Here is a 17,970-nt window from a genome sequence, read left to right on the forward strand (position 1 = left end):
AAACATTAATAAATGCCCTGTTTACAGCAGAGACAAAAAAATAAAAATCTATGCTAGTGGTGATACAATGACCTCTAACAAGTTAAAATAACAGATTATACTTATTTGAAGTTTTAACATAGAAATGTAACTAGCAGTCTAAAAAAAGTTTAAAACAAAAGCCTAGTTAAAGTAAAAGACCAATAGAAAAAATAAACCACATATCGAGCAACAGTAACTTGACAGACTGTGAAAGGTATAAAAATAACCGGCCCTTATTGTGCAGCTTACTGACCTTTGCCTCTAAATATATTCTGCTATTTCATCTGTGCTAACATTTAGTTTAAAACTACGTGGTTGTTTTGATTCTTTTAAAAAGAATCTCTGAGGCACTAGCTAGTGTTCTTATCCTGTGCAAAGCAAAATAAAAGCGCGCCGGGACATTTCTAATGCCAGCGAAACAAGTGCAAAGGCAGATATCTGCATAACAAGGCTCAAGTAGCCAACCTTGGTGATGACAGCTCCAGGCCGTGACTCTTACAGACAGGGGGGATGGGCTCTCCTGCATCCTAATGCACACACCTTGGTGAAGGGAGAAGGAAGCCAGGAGTAAACAGCAGCAGGTGTGGCTTGCCGGAAAGGCTGAAGGCTGAAGATCTGACAAAGCGTGTTTGGGACAGTGTTCACCGCTAGCACTTGAAAAAAGTATAGTTTTTAAGTGCAGCAAATGCAGAGCAGCATTATTCCCATGCAGGCAAGAGCAGCCTGCCAGTCTGGATTCCGCCACAACCACAGTACCGAGACCGCCCTCCTCGCTACGACTGATGACATCTGCATGCTACTCGACCAGGGACACACTGCGGCCCTCATCCCTCTGGACCTCTCCACAGCCTTTGAAATCATTTCAGACCGCTCGCTCGCAGCCAGACTTCACGAAGCAGGGATACAAGGAGCCGCCCTCGACTGGATCCAATCCTTTCTCTTTGGCCGAACCCAGCGGATCAGACTCCGTTCCTCTGTGAACTCACCGATATCAACTGCGGAGTACCCCAAGAATCATCGTTCAGCCCCACACTCTTCAACATCTAAATGAGCCCCCTTTGCCACCATCATAGGACAGTATGGGCTCAGCATTCTATCCTACGCCAATAAAACCCAGCTCATCCTCTCACTCACGAAGAATCCCAAAGACACCAGACTCTGTTTCCAGGAAGGAATGAAGAACGTGGCAACCTAGATGAAGGACAGCTGCTTGAAACTCAAGTCAGAAAAGACCAAAGTACTCATCCTTGGACCCTGCACAACACCTGGTGGCCACCTGCCCTCGGGAATCCACCCAACCCTATAGACCATGCATAAAACCTTGGCATCATCCTTAACTCCTCCCTCTCCATGAAACGCCAGATCAACGCTGTTGCCTCCACCAGTTTCAACTGCCTGAGTATCCTCCGCAAGACCTTCAAGTGGATCCCCCCAACAGAGCCCTTATACGCAAACTCCAAACCATCCAGAACGCAGCAGCCAGACTCATCTTCTGGACACCGCATCACAAACACTTGACGTACCATCTACGAAACCTCCACTGGTTCCCCGTCAAGAAGAGTGTGACCTTCAAACTCCTTACCCACAACTACAAATCCCTCCACAACATCGGACCCAAATACATCAATGAGAGAATATCCCTTCACTAACCCAAGAGGAACCTCCACTCCGCCGACCTCGCCCTGGCAGAGGTCCCAAGTATCCACAGACAAAGAACAGGTGGGAGAGCCTTCTCCTATATCGCAGCCAAGACCTGTAACAAGCTCCCTGTGAACATCAGATACTCCCCGATCCTGCACATGTTCAGAAAGTACCTCAAGGCCTGGCTCTTTGACTGATCCGGGGATGTTCCCCTCAGCCCCCACCAGTGCCTTGAGACCCTCATGGGTGAGTAGCGCACTCTACAAACCCCTGATTGATTGATTGATTGACTGAAAGAGGCAATATTGGATTGTTGACCTCCATCTATGGTGGCAAAAGGTGCAGCAAGGAAGGAATTCCTCTGGATTCAAATCTCTTAAGAAATGCATGGTTATAGAACATGTCAATGGCAGATGAAAGCTCCAATAGAAGGAATGCTGATACTCCATTTGAATCTATGGAAGTCTTGAGGTAGTGGTGACGCAATCAGACCAGACACCATGTATTGATGGTTGGATGCCAAACAAAGCTATTTTCTTTTATTAAGGCTGATAATTAAATGTAGAAAATACTTTCGATCAGTTTGCATATGAATAGTATATAGCGTATTGGATGATAGAAAAGACCATTGGATCAGTGCTTCGTTTTCTAGTTATATATGTGCAGTTATTAGTTCATTCATAAATAGACCAGATTGTAGGAAGTGACTGATGGCTCTGGCCAGTGAGCATGCTCAGCTATTAATGAGGATATAAATATATATTTTGGACACAGGGTGCCACAAAATAGGGCTAAAAGTATGTAATCTATGTGGAAACATAAATGATGATGTAGAGCATATCATGAATGATGCAATATGTGAGGCCATAGCAGTGCTTGGTGGGGGCACAAGTTATAGTTAGCCCCGCTAAATATAACTGGTGAATTTATATGTTTTTCTGAGTTCAAAATGTTAATGTAGTGACTGATGTATTCACCTAACTATAACGTTAGTCCAGTGAATTCCTACATTTAAAAAAAAAACATCTTTTTCCCACACCTAACTATAATGTTGCTTTAACCTTTCTTTTTTCAAGGAATTTTCATGTTTGAAAAAAATGCAAAGTATTATTTTATTACCATGCACAAAGCCAACCCGCAGGCTCCACACGAAAGCCCCCCCCCCCCCGGCATCTGCCTCCCTGAGCCTGTAATATACACCACTTCACTGTATGCCACTTCACTGTATTCCACCCTACACCGCTCCACTCTACAGTATTCCACTCTACGCTACCCCAGTCAACACCACTCCACTGTACGTCACTGCACTCTTTGGTATTCCTCTCTACCCCACTAAACTCTACAGTATTCCACTCCCCTCTGTGCCACTGTACTCTGTCACCTCACTTTACAAGCCTCAACTCCATTGTATACAGTCTGTCAAAGTATCCCCAAATGGTTTGATACATGAAGAGAAAGATCATTGACAGGTTGACTGTTCAAGAGTCATGTTAAAAACACATTAAAAGTGGTCCACCAGGTAATGGTAATGGAGACATTTCTGAAATGGGATGAATATCATCTTAAGTTTATATTTATGTTTTATCAGTAGAATGTGAGTTATGAATTTGTAAATTTTAAAGTGAAAAAGAGTGCCTAAATGTTCAAAGCACCATGGGCATCTAGTCGTGGACCACAATTTGGATACAAGACGTTATTGGGCTGCGTCTTCATTTACTTTTGGATTTAGAAGAATTTTTGAAGTTAATGCTCAGCTGGGCAAGGCAGCCAAGGGTGTCCAAAGAGGAGGCGTCGTTTTCGTTGAGCCATTGGACGAAGTCACGGTGAAGATTCCTACTTTCAGACTTAGGGTTAAATTTACCAAGATTTGACGTGGCGCAAAGCAGCAAGACAACATGCTGCACTGCATTAAATGGAGAGGGCAGGAATGGGCCATATTTATAAATACTTTGCGCATTGCTGCTTTCGCACTGTGCTGGTGCATTATGTGTAAGGCTACCTGTTTTCTGTCTTTACCGATTTTAACAGATAAATACAGACTTAATTTATTTTTAAATGTGAATAAAAACAGACATTGTGTTACTTTTTGAGTAATTCTAAATACTGTCTGCCATGACTGCCAGGCGCATAGCTGTCTACATTGATAGGTCAGGGAGCTAAAAAAGAAAGGAATTTTTGTAAAGAGGCTTTAGGAGCAGTAGATATGCACAATGTTGATACTGAAAAGTGCATATTTTCTTAAAATTGCATTCATTTATCTTCTGCGGGTGTTTACAGCACTGAAACCTAGTAGACATTCAAGCATGAGTGCATATTTACCAGTTAAATATATGTGGAAATATGCTAATTTCAGCTTCATATTTCCACATATCCCAAAATAAATCTGGATAAATACAGATAAAATTAGCAAAAAATAAATCTGGATAAATACAGACGGAACTGTCAAAAAAATAAATTCCATAAAACCGGGATTATTTTATGTGCTACCTAGCGCCCACGCAGGCATCTTTGTGCCGTAGTAAAAGGGTGCCTGTGTTGCAGGAAAGATTCTTTGTATTGAGGAAGGGACACCTTCCCGCACCAAGGCATCCTCAGATGCATCTTCCTCTTTCTAAGTGTGCTGTATTCTGAACAAACAAGGAGGAATTAATATATTTTTCCTTGTTACGCCTCTATCAGGAAGGCATACAATGTTAATCCATCCCCAGGTTTACTTGTCGCGGTAAATCTGGGAATGTGCCAGAATATATGGGTGGATGCATGGGAACGCCTAAACTCCACCCATGAAACACCTTTCTGGCACTGACTAATGCAAGGCAGTGACTTGCAAAGCTTTGCATTACTCCAGATTTACCAAGCCACGCAAGGTGGCCTTGCATTGCTTGATAAATCTGACTCATGGATTGCATTGCCCTTTCATTGCCCTTGAGTCACCCTGCATGATGGAAGGGCAAGCAATTCTTTGGCAAATCTGGGCCTTTGTCTCTTTTTTGGAAGTCAAAAATCTACAGCAGACTAGGATAGAGCTGGGTCAGATGAAGGCTCCAGGAGGTTGGATCCCTTTCCAGAGAGGGACCACTGAACAGGTTTTTCAGCAATGCAGAAGAATATAAGGAAATTATCTCAAAGTCAGGCTGACCAGAAATGCACCTTGGGCGGATCAGTGAGAAATGCACGTTGGTATTCTCTGTCCTCAGAGCACTTTTGGGAGGGAATTTTTTAAGTCCCAAGTTGTAGATTTGAGGCATCTGCTCACCTTCCGCACCATTTCTAGGGATCCAGGACTGGCGAACCACTCTGAGGGTCACGACTCACTCAGGTTGGGCCCAGCTCCAGGTTCAAGATGGTTCTGATTGGGTCGTTTGAGTGCATGGTCAGTCGGAGGGTGTTCTTGTTGTTGATGGCGATGACTCCTTCTGGTGGTCGGTGCAGTCCTTGTGGGTGATTTTGTAGCCGTCTGGGATGGTGATGGTGATTTGTGGTCCGAATCAGGGGTTGATCAAGATGTCCATGAAGAAGGGGATATGGGGAGAGGCAGCGTCGAGGAGGTCCCAGATTTCTGTAGCGTGTTTGTGGAGTAATCGCATGTTGAAGAGGATGCAGTTGAGTCGGTCTAGTGTGCTGTTTGACGGTTGGGAGGCGGAGGATCTGGCATGCTGGCATGGGTGAGGATGTGGCTGCAGTTCTGGCAGGAGAAGGGTCCTTGGGTCTTCTTCGGTGACGCGAGATGGCAGGCGGTATGGCGTTCTGAGTTGTGGGCGAGGAGGGTGCTGGCGTCTTAGCGGTGGAAGATACGAGAACCAGGGTCCCTGGCGCTGGGCATGGTCCAGGCATGGACAGGTGCAGAAAGGCCTGCCTTTGGCATGCCAGCCGTGCAGCTGCGCAGCGGCTGCCACTAAGTTGTTCTGGGGGTGGACAGTTGGGAGGCAGGAAATGCAGGAGTGGGAAGGGTCACTGGAGGGGGCGGGCCATGGTAACAAAGCAACAGGAGTGATGGCGGCAAACAAAGGAAAGAAAAAGGTAACAAAGTAAAAAGCTGAATAAAGGCAGAAATCAGAAAGAGAGGCAGAGGGACAGCCCAGCAGCAGAACAGTGATGCTCTACCACTCGACCACCAGATATGAGGCGCAGGCAGGGGTTTGCAGGGGAAGTAGGCCTCGACCAAGGGTCAGCAGCAGCAACCGGGGCAGCAGCAGCTACCAGTCGGAGCTTCGCTGTGAAGGGAGCAAGTCCACTAAAAGGTCAGTGTTTGCTACTCCCACTCCAATCTAAGTAACAGTAGGGAAAGTATTGTACTTTAGAGGCGTTCAAATGGCCATTTCCACTCCAGTCTAAACAACAGTAGGGAAAGTGTTGAACCTCTGAGGGGGTCAAATTTACGATTCTCATTCCACCCTAAGCAAAAGCAAGGAAAGTGCTGAATTTCGGAGAGGTTCAATTTACAATTCTCACTGTAATTTAAGCAACAGCTGGGAAAGTGTTGGACTTCAGAGGGATAAGATTTGCTGTTCCCACTCCAATATATACAAAACAGAAGGAAAAGTATCGGACTTCAAAGGGGTTATATTTACTATTCTCACTCCATCCTAAGCAACAGTAGGGAAAGTGTGGGACTTTGCAAGGGTTATATTACCCATCCCCACAATGGCAATAATAAGGAAAGCATAGGAATTAGATTGACTTGATATACTATTCTCACTCCAATTTAAGCAACAGTAGGGAAAGTGTGGGACTTCAGAAAGGTTACATATACCATTCCAATACAGCCATTTTTTCCCCCCAAAAAATATTTAAACACCTAAAACATAAAATTATTAACCATAGTTAAACTAGAAAATATATATTGTATACATTTAAATAAAATGCACAATTTATTAAGAATATACAAAATAAACCTATAATTAAATGAAATATTTATATAAACATACATAGAATTAATTCACTTATCTCGCTACTACTGAAAAGAAACAATCCCCAAGAAGATAAATTAAAATATGAATAAAACAATAATAAAATTAAAATAAATGAAACATATAAAAATAATAAATATAATATACACTTGCTGATATATATTACTAATTTCTTGCATAATCTAAATGAATATTTAAATTATAAAATAGTTGTAATGTACAAAGTATGATTTATAAATTAAATATTTAAATAACAAAAAATTAATAAAGAAAACTATTTTCATTTAAACAATGTCTACATAAATTCCCCTACAAACTGAACATGCTGCTAAATTAGCCATAACTAATTATACTATACAACATATAAATACAAAATCTGAAATGAAGCCCAAATAAATGAAAGAACTGTAAAACAATTAAAACATTACATACTAACCATTTATATATTGATTTTCTCTTACATTACATAACATTAAAAAACAATTAGTTAACCCCTTCGATGCTGATGATGAGCTCAGCTTGTCATCACCCACAGGTGGCGTGTGCTGACGAGCTGAGCTCGTCATGTATCGCGGTAATTTTAAAATTGCCGCACAGCGCAAAAATCGCCGCAGCAGCGATGCGGTTAAAATGCAATTAATCTCCCACCATATTACCCCAAAAAATTAATATTCCGCTACTAAATTATAAGCTCTTAACATCGGTATTTGTAGATCACACATTAACTCTTAGGCATCAACAGATGTTTAGTGTTACCCAACAGTACTCATTATATCGACCTCAGATGGTTGAAAGACTGAGTGAACCCGCTGGGATTTGAACCTATGACCATGAGATTGCTCACAGGGCCCTGCAGTGGACACATTAGTACACTGAGCCACCAGACCCATCTGATTAGTGTTTTAAAAATTCAATTACACATTTAAAATTGCAAACTATATTAAAAAAACACTTTAACCATTATTATAAGTATATATATGTATATATATATATATATATATTCACTGAAAAAACCATAGGTTATAGACCATATATAGTTAGGAATTAGCATTTACAAAACCTTATTTTACTCACACAAAACCATTGAAATTCGCATAAATAGTTGCACTAACTACATATCGCGCACCCGCAATCCACTGCTGATCATGTCACATATTACATCATTCATGACATGGTCAGTGACATCACTGATGACATCTCAAATGACATCACTGAAGACATCACTGATGACATCTCAAATGACATCACTGATGACAACACTGATGACATCTCAAATGACATCAATGATGACATCACTGATGACATCTCAAATGACATCACTGATGACATCTCATTTGACATTACTGATCACATCACTGATGACATCATTCATGTGATTATAAGATGAACCTCTTCAGACTCTAATATAACCTTAGATACACTCAGTGTAAACAGACACTCACAGACTGTCACTCATCCATGGAGTTACTCACACACCTAGTCAGTCATGCAAAGAATCAATCACACCTCCATTTCCTCAACTATACAATTATACACACCTTACTTATTCAAACATATACTAACACATATTTACTCTCTTTTACAATCCCTGATACAAGTTCACAATGATCCATGCAGCCACTCACACATTCACTGGCTCTTATGCACAGTTATTTATATATGTCAACTCTCACATGTACTGTGTTTTACATATGTACTTACTTTGACATGTAGCACTGAGATATCCATTCACTCACCAATACACTCATGCACACAGTCAACCGCCCATACAGCTGTTTCCACATGCACTTTTGAACGCATACATCTAGTGAATCAACTGCTCACACATCTATGCACAGAGCCGTACACCTCCCAGCCACCCACACACACACTCAGTCTCCCATACAAATACTTGGGCAACCAATCAATAACCCATATAGTTACTCATATAGCTACTGATCAACACATGCAGCAGTTTACAGAACAACAGACATAATAATGCACAAATTAAGACAGTTTAGTCACTAACCCATTATCTCAGTGAGACACATTTAATCACTCACTCATACAGTCAGTCATGCACCTACTAAATCCTTCATCCAGACACTTATACATCCACTCATTCTTCAATATGTAAGACATATTTTAACTTTACAGAAACATACAGTCACTGGATGTTGTCATCAGTGATGTCATCAGTGATGTCATTTGAGATGTCATCAGTGATGTCATCAGTGTTGTCACTGACCATGTCATGAATGATGTAATATGTGACATGATCAGAAGTGGATTGCGGGTGCGCGATATATAGTTAGTGCAACTAACTATATATGCAAATTTCAATGGTTTTGTGTGAGTAAAATAAGGTTTTGTAAATGCTAATTCCTAACTATATATGGTCTATAACCTATGGTTTTTTCAGTGAATTTTCAAGGTTTTGTGAATGCTAATTCCTAACTATATATGGTCTATAACCTATGGTTTTTTCAGTGAATTTCAATGGTTTTTTAATAGCAAATATCTAAAGCTGTAAAATGTATTCTTCTTTTAAAGGAAAAATATATTTGATATGTATTTAATATAATTTTTGTTATGTATATACATTTTTTGAGGGAACGAATTTATCAACTATCATGCTGAAGAAGAGTGTGGGAAAAAAAAAAAAAGAGGAGGACTAAGAGGAAAGAACAATCAGTTCAAAAATACAATTGCTTTAAAGCATGAAGTGCTTTTCCACACATTTACATATAAATAACCCATATTAGAACATACAAAATATCTACAGAGGAGACGGTGTACATTGAATTTTAGACTCTTCATTGGTACCTACATGTTGGTACTTACATCACCCACACAACACAACAGCTCTATTCAGAGCTACCCTACCTCAAAGCACTCTAAAATATTGTTTTACTATTTCTCTTGCTTTTCCCCTTGTTACGCTTTCCGGAACGCTACCCGGTGCGCGGACCGGGCGCTAACCGTGCAAATTCTTTTTTTTTACATATATGGGCCTCCTCAGCCACCCTCAGAAAACCTAGGGGGGTCAGGATATGTCTCCCGTGCCCCTTATACCCATTCCCAACATTGTTTATCCTCCATCTTGTGACTAAATTCGTCCAAAACACAAGATGGCGGACTCCCGTTACGCTACAGGTGAGCTACCCGGTTCGCGTACCGGGTAGCGCTTACACCGCGAAAAATCGAAAAAAAAATTATTTTATTTTTTTGCCCCGCGGGGCCCTTTAATAGCCCCCACATCAATCCTAGGGGGTCAGGAGGGGTCTACCTTGCCCCCTTTCATTCATTTCCCCCTTCGTTTATTTCCACCTCTTGTCTTTCGATCCTACCGAGAGACAAGATGGCGGCCGCTCCGGACTGTTTAGAATGTTGACAGTCACCGGAGAGCCAATCCGCTTCTCCTCGCGAAGTTCCGTTATGCGTCTGGTACGCGAACCGGGACGCTGTCACAGATATATATATATTTTTTTGAACGTTAATTTCTCAAAATCCACTGGAGCACATATCTTGAGACCTAGCAAAGGCACATCGGGCAAACAGTCTCTACAATTTTGCCAAGTTTCATAGAAATCCATTCAGCCGTTCGAGCTAAAAGTGAGTCCAACCGCCCTATGGAAAACTCAATGTTAAAAACACGTTTTGGGACCCCCCTTTTTTCTCGGCCCCCACTTGACGAACCCCCCCCCAAACTTTCAGGGTACGCTCAAAAACAAAATGTGCCATGTTCCCGAAAATTTCAGCCAATTCCGTCCAACAACGCCAAAGTTATTCAACATAGAATTTTCAGAAATCCCTATTCAAAAAAATCCTAACTATATATACCTACTGGCGACCGCCAGCAGTAGGATATGTATATATATATATATATAGATAGATAGATAGATAGATAGATAGATAGATAGATAGATAAGATAGATAGATAAGATAGATAGATAAGATAGATAGATAAGATAGATAGATAGATAGATATATATATAAATATATAAAAATAACATTTCTATGGCAAAATGAAACCCCTCATTTTGTTCCTTTTCAAATTAAACAAATAAAATGTATTAAGTGTTACCACTTTATTCCAATCAAGATGACTTCAGGTGTGCCATACTTTTGTCATAAGAAAGACTGTTAGCGTTCTAGTTGTTCTTTAGAACACTCTGGGACATTCTGTCACTGGGCTATAGTTGGGCTACATCTGGATGATATTTGGGCTACATTTGGGCTCTTTTGTCTCTGGTGGCCATCTTGGGAGACTGCATATCAGAATTGTTTAAATGAAATATGAGGATTTGAGAAGTCACTCAAAATGTGCCCTAATTTTTCTTTCTTCAGCACTAATCATAATTTCTATGGCAAAATGAACCCCCTCATTTTGTTCCTTTGCAAATTAAATGTTTTAAGTGTTAACACTTTATTCCAATCAAGATGACTTCAGGTGTGCCATACTTTTGTCACAAGTAAGACTGTTAACGCTCTAGTTGTTCTTTAGAACACTCTGGGACATTCTGTCACTGGGCTATAGTTGGGCTACATCTGGCTGATATTTGGGCTACATTTGTTTTTTTTGTCTCTGGTGGCCATCTTTGGGCTACATTGGGCTACATTTGGGCTCTAACATATATATAGCCCTATGTAGCCCAATACACTGGAGCATATTTCTTGAGACATAGCAAAGGCACATCGGGCTACCAGTCCCTACAATTTTGCCAAGTTTTGTGGAAATCCATTCAGCCGTTCGAGCTAAAAGTGAGTCCAACCGCCCTATGGAAAATTCAATGTTAAAAACACGTTTTGGGACCCCCCTTTTTTCTCGCCCCCCGCTTAACGAAACCCCCCCCCCAAACTTTCAGGGGACGCTCAGACACAAAATGTGCCATTTTTCTGGCAATTTCAGTCAATTCCGTCCATCAACGCCAAAGTTATTCAACATAGAATTTTCAGAAATCCCTATTCAAAAAAATCCTAACTATATGTACCTACTGGCGACCGCCAGTAGGTAATATATATATATATATATATATATATATATATATATATATATTCTGCTCCAATTCTCCCGTTTTCGAACCAAGAATTATCCGCACTCACTGGGTATTTTTCCAAGGTTGCTTTTATTTTCAGACAAGACAGACGCCCTCGCGTTTCGGCATTCAGCCTTTCTCGATGTCAATTGCCCTCAGACATCGCCATGTTTTTAAACACTCCTTGCAGTAGAGGAAGGACTGCTGGCTTGCTGACAATAACCAGCGCCATCTTAGAGTGGTGAGTATTTACAAAGATGTAATCAGCTTTCATGCACATTATATTTTAAACATGCATTATTACCACTCTTTGCACAAGTATTTTCGAAAAGTGAATGTACACAAATTGTAACCTCATCACGTGTACATTTTTCATACTTAATATCGAATTACTTGATTTGCAAATAAACAAAATTGAGCCGTGTATCGGCCATTATCCTTCCTTACATGTATTCAATTAAATTAAATTAAATCGAATTCATATATCTCATACTATTGCGGTCAAAAGGCCCACCAAGGTTTCTCATGACTTCATATCTTATTTATAAAGATGTCACGGATCAATCATCAATCCAAAAGAAAGAATATTACATTAGAAAAAGATCCGCCCCTGTTAATTCCTATGTACATATATACATATATACATATATATACAGATCTGCAGGTAACGATCTATTTACCACATCTTGCAATTCCAGTATACAGTTTATTCATGTACCAATGTGTACCATCAGATCTTCGCCACTGTTCATACCCCAAGGTGTTTTTGTGTGGAGGTCGATAATATACCTCGACTCTAATCTACGCAGTTTCTTGAGTCTGTGCCCCCCTCTGATGTTATCGGGAACTGAGTCTAGCCCATAACACAATAACTGATTTCGGTCATATATTAAAAGCAATGTTTATTACAAGTATACTAACGTATACAATATTGATTGAGTTCATTTTATTTGGTTTTGATTTTGACACATAGAAAAAAACATAAAAGCACAATTTTACAATATCAATTCACAATTATTATACAATGATCGTAAAAGAAATAGGTTAAAATATTAGCATAGTTTTGCAGTTACATATCATTATTATACAAGAAGCATAATAAATATTAATCAAAAAATGTAGGACAAACTTTAAAATATCTGAAAGATTATTATAAAAAAAGTGAGGCTTTGGAACCTACTTTAACATAGAGCATAATTCATAGGTGCTTCCTGTGACTAAGTATACTTTAAGAAAAATATGCTATTTGCCTCCTAAAGCAGTCAATATCTAAGAATTGCAGTGCAAGGTAGACTGGACGACATTGCCTCATACCCCATATTTTCAATATGAGTTTAATCCATCTTCTCCTTTGTTTCGAATAAAATGTACAAAACAAGCTTACGTGTATTGTTGTTTGGGATAAAACTCCATTGCAAGGGCAGTTTGATAGAATTTTAGTCCATCGTTCATAGTTGGAAAGCTTACCAAGCGATGGAATACATCCAATCTAAGACGTGTGAGGACAAATCTATCATATCCACTTAATGTGTATGTTAAATATGATTGGACACCAATGGTGGACCGCATCGTTTTATTACTTTGAACTGTGGGCCTTGATGCCTCAATGGCAATTCTGTTCGCCTCCATATGAGTCATGCATTGCTTTTTAAAAAGTTTTCTGGAAATGGAGCCTATCGATGTAGGATTGTAATAGAAGTCAGGGAGGCACAGGCCAATCATAAAAGCTTTTATATATTTAAAAGACTTAATCTCTAGAGCGTAATCTGATTTAAGGCTATCACTTAGTACATTCTGGTTAATATAGTTTTTGGTGAGGTCCAGATCCGGTACCATAGCAATACAGGTTGGACTTTTATTGTGTCTGTAATGTAAGGTAGCCTCAACTCACCATAGCAAATGTAGGTGGAGGTACATCGTGGGACCGTCAATAAATATCTTAAAAATGCTTTCTCCACTTCCTGAATTTCAGTTACGTCACAGTATCCCCATATCCCAGCCCCGTAGATAGCCATTCTAACACACTTGGCTTGATAGATTTGTAATCACACATTATCACTGTGGGGACTTAAACGTCACTGTAATTACAAAATATATTTGTGAGGCCTTGTACATGACTACAATCATGCACTCTCTCTGTGTGCTATCCCTGTGCATCCCATTAATCACACGCTATCCCTGTGGGGTCCTGGGCATGTCTATATTCACCCGCTATCTCTGTGGGGACCTGGGCATGTCTATAATTACACGCTATCACTGTGGGGACCTGAGCATGTCTGTAATCACACACATTCTCTTTGGCAACCGTGGTAATACTATAGTCACACACCATCTTTGTGGGGACCAAGACATCTCTATAATCACACACTATCTCTGTGGGGACCTGGGCATGTCTATAATCACACACTATCTCTCAGGGGACCTGGGCCGGTTTATAATCACACACTATCTCTGTGGGGACCTGGGCATGTCTATAATCACACACTATCTCTGTGGGGACCTGGGCATGTCTATAATCACACACTATCTCTGTGGGGACCTGGGCAGGTCTATAATCACACACTATCTCTGTGGGGTCCTGGGCATGTCTATATTCACACGCTATCTCTGTGGGGACCTGGGCATGTCTATAATTACACGCTATCACTGTGGGGCCTGGGCATGTCTGTAATCACACACGTTCTCTTTGGCAACCGTGGTAATACTATAGTCACACACCATCTCTGTGGGGACCAAGACATCTATATAATCACACACTATCTCTGTGGGGACCTGGGCATGTCTATAATCACACACTATCTCTCAGGGGACCTGGGCATGTCTATAATCACACACTATCTCTCAGGGGACCTGGGCCGGTCTATAATCACACACTATCTCTGTGGGGACCTGGGCATGTCTATAATCACACACTATCTCTGTGGGGACCTGGGCATGTCTATAATCACACACTATCTCTGTGGGGACCTGGGCAGGTCTATAATCACATGCTATCTCTGTGGGGACCTGGGTATGTCTATAATCACACACTATCTCTTTGGGGACCTGGGCATGTCTATAATCACACACTATCTCTGGGCGTTTCTATAATCACACACATTCTATTTGGTGACAGTGGTAATACTATAGTCACACACCATCTCTGTGGGTTACTTGAACATTCATTTAATTACACGCAGGCTCTGTTTTGGCTTGAGCATCACCAGCTTTGCATTCTCTGTATGGGGCTTTGTGAATACTGAAAAGTAGTAAAGTTAGACTTTTTGTCTAAGCTTACAATGTTGTAACTTAAAAGTACAAAAGTTAGATTGTTTGTCTAAGTTTACCATTGTGAATAGGGCCCAATTTTAATGAGGAAACAACACAATCATCTTTGTGCACTATCTCTGTGGGGCCTTAACCATCACTAAAATAACACTCTGTATTTGTATGAGCTTAAAAAAAAACTATAATAAAACACTGTGGGCCCGATTCACAGAACTAACTTAAGACAAAATCCTAAACTTACTACTTTTGGTATTCACAGAAGTTAGGATTTTGTCTTAAGTTTGTCTTAAGACAGACTTAAGACAGACTTAAGACAAAATCCTAACTTAAGTCGGTCTTAAGTCTGTCTTAAGACAAACTTAAGACAAAATCCTAACTTCTGTGAATACCAAAAGTAGTAAGTTTAGGATTTAGTCTTAAGTTAGTTCTGTGAATCGGGCCCTGTCTTTGTGGGGATTTGAACATCACTATAAAAACATACTATCTCTGTGGGGACTTGAGCATTCAAGTAACTAAACACAAGCTCTGTTTCGACTTAAAGCACTAGGGGGTGCCATGAGGCACAGGGTCAAGACGGATTTGCATATAGCTGGGTCTCAACTGGCGTGGCAAAGTGAGCTAAAGACCGATGATGGATTCAACCCAGATCTGTGACTGAAAAGTTTCAGCACTCAGTCCTTCATCTCCTTATGTTTGTTTTGTTCGCCCCGTACGTTGAGACCCAGACGTGGGTCCCTTACTCATTTTGCCACTGGATTCAAGCTAGCCTGGCTGATGAGGGGGTGTTATCCCAGAACCGGTCCCAGGATGCATGTTTTCGGTCCAGGGAAGACCTGGCTTGGCAGTTCGCCTGGACTGTTCCCATGAGGCATAGGGCCAAGACTGATTTGCATATAGCTGGGGCTGATCTGGGGTGGCGAAGTTAGCTAAAGAACGATGATGGATTCAACCCAGATCTGTAACTGGGGCTGAGTGACTGAAAGGTTTCACCACTCCGTCCATCATCTCCTTTTGTTTGCTTCGACTTGAACATCATCAGCTTCACATTCTCTTTATGGGCTTTTGTGTATTTTGAAAAGTAGTAAAGTTAGACTTTTTGTCTACGTTTACCTTTGTGAATCGGGCCCTATTTTAATGAGGACTTAAACACAATTACCTTCATGCACTATCTCTGTGGGGACTTAAACATGGCTATAATAACACACTATCTTTGTGGGGACTTGGATAACAATGTAATAAAACACTATCTTTGTGGGGACTTGAACATCACTATAATAACACACCATCTCTGTGGGGACTTGAACATCTCTATGATAACACACTATCTCTGTGGGGACTTGAGCATTTCTATAATTACACACAACCTCTGTGTGGACTTGAACATCATTAGCTTCACACCCTTTATAATGGGGTCCAAGCTTTGAATGACACACTATTTCACTATTTCAGTATCTCTGTGGGGACTTCTATTTTGGTAAAAATGTGAGCAGCTACTCAAGCTCTGGATTCCACTGGACCATATTCCTTTGTTCCATATGTTAATATCTTTATGTGTTAGTTCCCTAATCTCCTAAGATTTTAAGCACTAATAAATAGGTTAAATGCAGCTTTAAGTGTCTTTAATTAAGCATGATATGACATTTTCTGGCACATTACCATAATCTGCCTTTAATGTATACCCCTATTATATATGCAGCAATTCATATATGAATATATTATAATGTTTTTGGTGTATATTGTTGCTAAAATAAACATTTAGCCATGTACTTTAGACTGTATTCAATCACAAATAGTGTTACGGACTAGGTCCCCAGAAGGATGGTAGCACGTGTTCAAGTCCCCACAAGGATGGTGCTGTGCGCACGATTAAATAACAATATATTTGCAAATTTGAAGCAGGATCCTGTATCATGAATTTTTTCTTAAAATTTTTCTGTTAGCTGTGTGTTTTAAAAACATTGGGAAAGGTTAGTCCCCACAAGGCTGGTATTCACACATAGTCCCCACAAGGATGGTAACACGTGTATGTGTGTGTGTGTGTGGTAGTAATTGCTGTCTGCTGAGCTCGTCAGAAGGGTACAATAGGTCTCACATTTGCGACAGATTAAGCTAATGGCAATGTAAATGACAATGCCACTAATTTATCTGTTTTCAAAACCAACACATAAATACAAAATTTGTCATTTACAATGCCAATAGCTCTAACTTTTCCAAAGGCGAAACCATTGCATTGTAAATGCTTGTTGTGGATGCTGCTGGATCTTTGGATTTGAGGCCTTTTTGACTTTCTTTGGATCACTGTTGGATTAGAAATTTTACAAGTAAGTTTGTTTGGGGCATTACAGTTGCTGCAACAAAAATTTTGGAATTTTCGATTTTTGGGCTGTTTTGGGGCCTTTTGCCCAGGGGTACTCAGTGGTGGGTGGACTGAGTCTTTCTGTGGGTTGTCTTGAACTTAAACATCAAGGAGGCCATGGATGGATTGGGATTGTGCTGATTTTTCAGTGATTTTCGTTTTTGGGGGCTGTACTTGTGGCCTTTTCACCAGGGGTATTTGAGTCTAGCATGGGCCTAGTCTTTCTGTGGGCTGTCTTGAACTTAAACATCATGGAGGGCATGGATGGCATGGGATTGTGCTGATTTTTCAGTGTTTTTCGATTTTTGGGGGTGTTCATGGGGAGGGACAGGCCATGTGGCTGGTGGCCATTTTGAGTGCAGCTACAGGCACTGTCCATGTGCTGGCAGGCAAGTGGCCATTTTGAATGCAGGCTTTGTTGTTAGGCCTGCAAGGCTGCAACCATTTTGCCTACTTTTCAACCTTTATTTATGCCCAGGGGTAGTGAGTCTTGCATGGGCCTAGTCTTTCTGTGGGTTGTCTTGAATTTAAACATCATGGAGGGCATGGATGGATTGGGATTGTGCTGATTTTTCAGAGATTTTCGTTTTTTGGGGCTGTACTTGTGGCCTTTTCACAAGGGGTATTTGAGTCTAGCATGGGCCTAGTCTTTCTGTAGGTTGTCTTGAATTTAAACATCATGGAGGGCATGGATGGATTGGGATTGTGCTGATTTTTCAGTGATTTTCGTTTTTGGGGGCTGTACTTGTGGCCTTTT

This window comes from Lissotriton vulgaris, chromosome 6 (genome assembly GCF_964263255.1).
Source record: "Lissotriton vulgaris chromosome 6, aLisVul1.2, whole genome shotgun sequence".
Taxonomy (NCBI): Eukaryota; Metazoa; Chordata; class Amphibia; order Caudata; family Salamandridae; genus Lissotriton; species Lissotriton vulgaris.